Here is a 6,905-nt window from a genome sequence, read left to right on the forward strand (position 1 = left end):
TCAAAATAAACATGAACGAATATGAGCTATCTAAGTGACATATCACACTAGCGGATTGCGAGCGGTTTCAAAGCGGAGCGGGTGCGCAACGAATACGTTGCGGTTGCGCAGCGAATTCGTTGCGGACGCGTGGCAGATGCGCAACGTTTACGTCGCAGTCATGTACACTCATTAACAAAATGGAATCCGTGCTGGTTGTTACTTATAACTTGTGATAGTATAATAATTATGAGATCATTATTTTTTACGAGTTTCATAACATGTTAATGTTTAGGGTATTGTTTTATCTATTAAATCTTGGTCGAAATGCAATCAGATAACTTAATTGCTCATTAAGAAAGTTCATTAGTGAAATAAATGTTAAAGCTCCTTAACTAAAACAGGGCTATCTTATTATTAGATAAATAGCAGTGAATAGAAAATTTTATCAAGCAACCAGCAACTCACTATCACTTTGCTCATAATTAGGTTCACAAAATCTCTTTATAACATACGTTGCTATGGGAGAGATTATACTGGTCAGTCGTTACATACTTTTGGAATGTATGGTACATTCTAAAAGTCCTAGTAATTCAATTTTATAGCACCTTTTTTTAACAACTCCAGTTGTTATTACATCTTTAGTTAACTGTTAAGTAAGTGCATTTCCACAGTACGGTTAAAAAATTGAGTGCTACAGAAACGATGGAAATATTGAATGGAAGTTAGGCAAGGCGGAAGGGCTGGCTTTTGTGCGAGAGTATACAAAATGACGCGTCCGCAACGAATTCGCTGCGCAACCGCGGCGTGTTCGTTGCGCGCCCGCAACGTATTCGTTGCGCACCCGCTCCGCTTTGAAACCGCTCGCAATCCGCTAGTGTGATATGTCACTAACACTGAAAGAATCTTTCAAATCGGACCAGTAGTTCCTGAGATTAGCGCGTTAAAACAAACAAACAAACAAACTCTTTAGCTTAATAATATTATAGTATGCCTAAATAATTAACATGAACGAAGTCACGGGCACATCTAGTATGTAACCAACCGCGCAGAAACTAACAATAGGTACGCGTCCCTGACTGCCAAAAAACCAGACTTTCGATACTAAAGCCACTTGCGTCAGTAACTTTTTTGTGTCATATTTAACAATCGTATAAAATAATGTTCACGGAATTTTTGAATCAAATTAAATAAATAATCTATACTAATTATCTATATTAATAATATTAGAGAAGAGTTTGTTTGTTTGGACGCGCTAATCTCATGAGCTACTGGTCCGATTTGAAAAATTTTTTCGGTGTTAGATAGCCCATTTATCGAGGAAATCTATAGGCTAAATATCATCACGCTAAGACCAACAGGAGTGACGCACTGCGGGTAAAACCGCAGGGCACAGCTGGTAATATTACATATAAAGCTGAAGAGTTTGTTTGTTTGGACGCGCTAATCTCCTGAACTACTGGTCCGATTTAAAAAATTTTTTCGGTGATAAATAGCCCATTTATCGAGGAAAGCAGCTATAGTAATATATCATTACGCTAAGACCAACAAGAGCGGAGCCGAGTGGTGGAAACCGCGGGGCGCAGCTAGTTGGTTATAATATTGCCTTTTTAACGCCCAAGGTTCTACTTTACAATTATTGGAGTTATTAATCTATTTACATAATATTATGTAAAGAAGTTTTATTTAGGAAGCACAGTTTTATGTTTTAACTAGCTGTTGCCCGCAGCTTCGCCTGCGTGGAAAAGATAAATTTTCATGGTACAAACTTTCATCCCCTATTTGATCCCCTTGGGGGATGAATTTTCTAAAATCCTTTCTTAGGGGACGCCTACGTTATGACATCTACCTGTTGTACCAGTGGTTTGGGCTGTGCGTTGATAGATCACTATATCAGTCACCTTTGAGTTTTATATATAATATAGATTAAAGTTTAAGATACAGGTAACAAACAAAAAATATATAATGTTAAATCTCAATCGAAAATAGAAAACAAAAAGAGGCGGGAAAAAGGGATAAAATATTAAAGTTAAATCTGACATATCAATACATATAATAACTTTTCGAACAGACTCAAACTCAAACTTTTATTTATTCATTATGACTTCTTCTAGAAGCACTTTTGAATCGTCATAACATATTTTTAAAAATTACCACCGTTTCAAAAGCAGTACCTATCTGTGGAGATGGAGAAGAACCGGCAAGAAACTCCATAGTAAGTAGCACTTTTCAGTATTACAATTTAATTTTACAAAATGTAACTGCATATATATTATGGTAATATGGCAAAGAACAGTTATTTACCAAAATATTTTATTTCAAAATTTATATTCTCCTTTCAGTGTTCCTATTAAACTAATCTCCTCTAAAAATTGTGACTGATTTTAAGATTTTTGAACATTTCATGAAATGAGCAAATTTACGATATGGCCACGACATATATACATTCCACAAATGTGCCTATCGAACCATAACAAAATCACAAAAATCTCCTCAACATGAACGGAAATAAAGAACCAAAGTTTATCAATGAAAAAATCAGTGCATTTCCTTTCTCATAGTTTTGTCATTTCGAAAGCTAAAAACGTGGTGAGCCACGTGTAGATATTATAATAATAATTATATGTAACGGAAATTATGTAGTTAACTCTTCAATTCCCATGTCCAAGATAATAGCAATTTTGCATTTCTCTTTTACTGAAATAGTTTAGATACATCTGGCGAAGACAAAAACAAAGAAAAAAAAAATTAATTCTACCCCCCATTTTTTTTATGAGGGTGTCACCTACAGGTGACACTGGGCATTGTTTTAACTTAGGACTCTAAAGGACTAACGAGATTTTTCTTTTTTTGGTAGGAATAAAATATCGATTTTTATTATAATAATATTTATTTATGAACAAGTAGAAAAAAAATACATAACTAATTTTTTGTGGAAGATGTACCAAAACTTTAGAAGTAAAACGATATTGCACTTGGTGCACATTTTTTGGTGTACCTGCATCTTCGCTGTGAGCAATCGACTGCCGAGTGGTCGTCCACAGTTCCAGCACTCCTCACTTCTGTGGGCACTCTCATTTGTGCTGAAACGCTCCAGGCAGAATTATGGTTGCCACATTCCGTTGGAAATTGTAGTAGGTCCAGTTAGTTTCCATCAGCCCTTTGATCAGCCATGCATTTTGGCAAGCTGCTTGTATGCCAAAACCCGTTTTTTATCCACAAATCCAATGTGATCTACTTTTATGATAGGATCCAGTCCGTGTTAGTTGGATACGATGGTAACGATGCTGTTGTCATGCCACTTAGCGGTAATAATTTCATCAGAAGCTTTCTAATATCTTTTTTCTTCGGTATTTCGACTTGTTCTTCCTCGTCATGTACACAATTTTCTCCAGAGACGGAAGTACTATTTTGACAGTATACTTGTGACCAAAGCATGCGACTAAAAAATGAAAAATACTAGCGTCATTTTCGTCTCCACTATCTTCGTCAGTCACCATACCATCATCAGGAGAAAATAAAATAATATCGCCTGGGTCTTCTCCGGCGTGCAACTCCTCGGCAATCTCATCTAACGTCAACCTGTAATACGTAAACAAGCTCTAAAACAATATCACCACATAGCAATAAGAGAAAATATAAACGACAGTCTTTTTATTACTTACAATGAATTCGGAATAATAAAGTTGTTATAATGCCCAGTGTCACCTCCAGGTGACACGGCATATTTTCAGTGCTGTAGTGAAGATTCTATTAGTTATTTTTAGCATAAAATATATTTATATTATAGCTAATACATTCATTTACAATATATAATAAGAAAAAAAAACAATACTTACTGTCAGGACATTTTTATATCACTTTATACTTCAAGGAATCACACAAACTCTGACTACTTCAAGTACGCGCGAAACAACTAAACAAATTTGATAAATATCATAAGGTTAGCTTTGCCAGAAAAAAACCATGAATAGTTCAACTAATAAGCTTTGCTACAAACGTGGTAGAATTAAAAAATAAATTTTCATGTGGTAGAAAAAAAATATTAAACTACTGTCACCTACAGGTGACACTGGGAATTGAAGGGTTAAGGCGCCATACAACACTAATGTATACCGGTCTTACTAGTTAGCATATAACCAGATGATCTATAGTACTAATATTATAAAGCTGAAGAGTTTGTTTGTTTGAACGCGCTAATCTCGGGAACTACTGGCTACTGGTCCGATTTGAAAAGTTATTTCTATGTTAGATAGCCCATTCATCGAGGAAGGCTATAAGCTATATTATATATGTATATCATCACGCTAAGACCAACAGGAGCGGAGCACTGCGGGTAAAACCGCGGAGCACAGCTAGTAACCTAACCTATAACCTAACCTGGCTAGTCTACACACTACAGTGAAGTAACTATTCTCTAATCTGTGCTACAGTCGGCATACAAATTAAAATTTACATGAAAAGAACAATTTTGAATGCTTTTATGCCACTTAATTTTCTGACTAGTGAGTAAGATTGACCTGTCACGTTCGGCTTTGTAAATAAATAATTAAATAAGTTTTCACTTAAATCGCGTTAACCGTAAAATATATACCTACCTTTTTCGATCACCGATTTAAATCATTTTTGGTTCGTTGTTGTCTTCATGAATTAAACAAGATTTTAGCTACAGCCAGTAACACAACGTGCGCTTATGTTGTTTAGCTAAAATCATCTGACAAACATAACTATGATAATAATAGCTATGCCGTAATAAACATCAAGTATTTCCATTTTCCGTCTGTCTTGTGTTATTCTGATGTGTACAGTGTAAGATATATTTCTGTAAAGTTTCATTCAAATCCGTCCAGTAGTTTTTACGTTAAAGGGTCGCAAACATTCATATTGTTTTTTTACTTCCATCCATATTTACAAACTTTTGATATAAAAATTTCAAAATACTGCAGTTGATTTTTTCAGGGCACTCAACACGGCGATCCAAATTTTGGGAGCGTCTGGTAAAAACTGTAAAATCATAGTAGCTCCTGACTGATTGAGATCGGGTATTACATCAGCTTAAATGTGTTGTAATTAAAATACATAAAGGATCATACAATTTCAATGCAAAAATGAAACGCATTTTTTTTTCGTTTTTTAAATTTCTAACTATATATTATATGCAGTAAGTAAAAAAAACAACCAATTCAAATATTTAATATGACAAGTAAACTGTTAAAAGAAATACAATTATTGATTGAAGTGACAATATTTGCTTAAATTAACAAACATAATGCAGATTTCTTTCTGAAACACGTCTATCTAAAACATAAAATTCTCGTGTCGCAGTGTTTGTACTAAACTCCTCATAAATGGCTTGACCGATTCTCATGAAATTTTGTGTTCATATCGGATAGTCGGACATTTTAACGAATGTACATTGTGAACTTGTTCCCATTATTAAAGTGAAACTTTTATTATATCGTCTCAAACTTTTTGGTCTGTAGTAGCGCATGTCGCGTGACGGTCGAACCGTACGATAATTATCGTACAAATACGATAATTTTGTGCCTAAGTTTCACTTTTACCGTGGTTTCATAAAACCACACAACATTTTTTTTAATTTTTTTCATGCTAAATCAAGCTTGTAAAACGTTTTCAGGTATACCTGAGGGCCACTAGAGGGCGCTTTTATCAAGAACTATATAGTTCTTGATAAAAGCGCCCTCTAGTGGTTCTTGTATGAACTTTTGTAAATAGCAGCGAACTGCATGTAAAATATTTTGCGCTTTTTTTATATTGTATTTTGTGTACATTTAATAATTAGATTAATTTGTTGTTATAATATTCGCACACCCAATCTATGGGTAGAATATATTAGCCACATAATATTGTAATTCAAACATCTACATATAATTTGTAAATTGTAACTACATTCTTGCAAATTTGAATTTAAATAAATAGGCTACATACTGGAAGAATTTTTCAAATCGGACCAGTAGTTCCTCTGAGATTAGCGCTTTCAAGCAAACAAACTTTTCAGCTTTATAATAATACTAGCGGTCCGCCCCGGCTTCGCCCGTGGTACATAATATTTACGTTTTCTCTACATAAGAACCATCCTTGTATTTCAAGGAATATAATAAAAAAAGAATTATCGAAATCGGTTCAGCCGTTCTCGAGTTATGCGCTTACCAACACATTTTGCGATTCATTTTTATACAGGGTGTCCCAAAAAGTAGTGATGAACGGAAGCTGGGAGGTAGAGGACCTAGAGAGCTATCCGAATCACCCCCATGTATGTTATGCGATTTTTCGTATTTTCGGAGTTATGACATTTTTTTCAATTTTTCATCTATCGCTGAGTACGATGAGATTTTTATTTATGGTGACGTGACTTATTGCGCTAGATGCTTGATTTTTTTTTGTGTGGTAAGCTGAAAGATAGGCCAATTCACTATGGTAACATTTACTATCGTTAGATCTTCGAATGGAATAAAAAAAGAATTAAATGCCAAGAAAGATAAAATTATCCAGTATGTTCACAACTTCAAGGGCCCATAAAAAAATAAAATCACATAAAAAAAGTTTTCCATTTGGCTTTTAAAAACTCGCTCTATCTATCAGGTAGCTACCCTAAAAATTTCATTTTATTATTCAGAAGGCTTCAATCGAAAAATTGAAATCTAAATGTGGTAAGTGCAAAAATTTTATTAACATGATGATCATTAAAACCAAATTAAAACCCATAAATAGGTGTTTAATTACCAGAAATTTTTAAAATAACCCCGCTGTTGCTCAATGCAAGTGCGACATCACCGTAAAAAGTTGTCTTTTAAATGTCTGAATGCCCTTTTATCATTTTTAATGGTTTCTTCTGCTACTATGAATTTCCGGGTTATTTCGTCCAAATTGTAGCATTCTCTCAAGTAGCCGAGGTCTTTTTAGTA

Source organism: Colias philodice, chromosome 29, assembly GCF_061535455.1.
Source record: "Colias philodice isolate Cphi_HAF_F1 chromosome 29, ilColPhil1 Martin Lab GWU primary, whole genome shotgun sequence".
Lineage (NCBI taxonomy): Eukaryota > Metazoa > Arthropoda > Insecta > Lepidoptera > Pieridae > Colias > Colias philodice.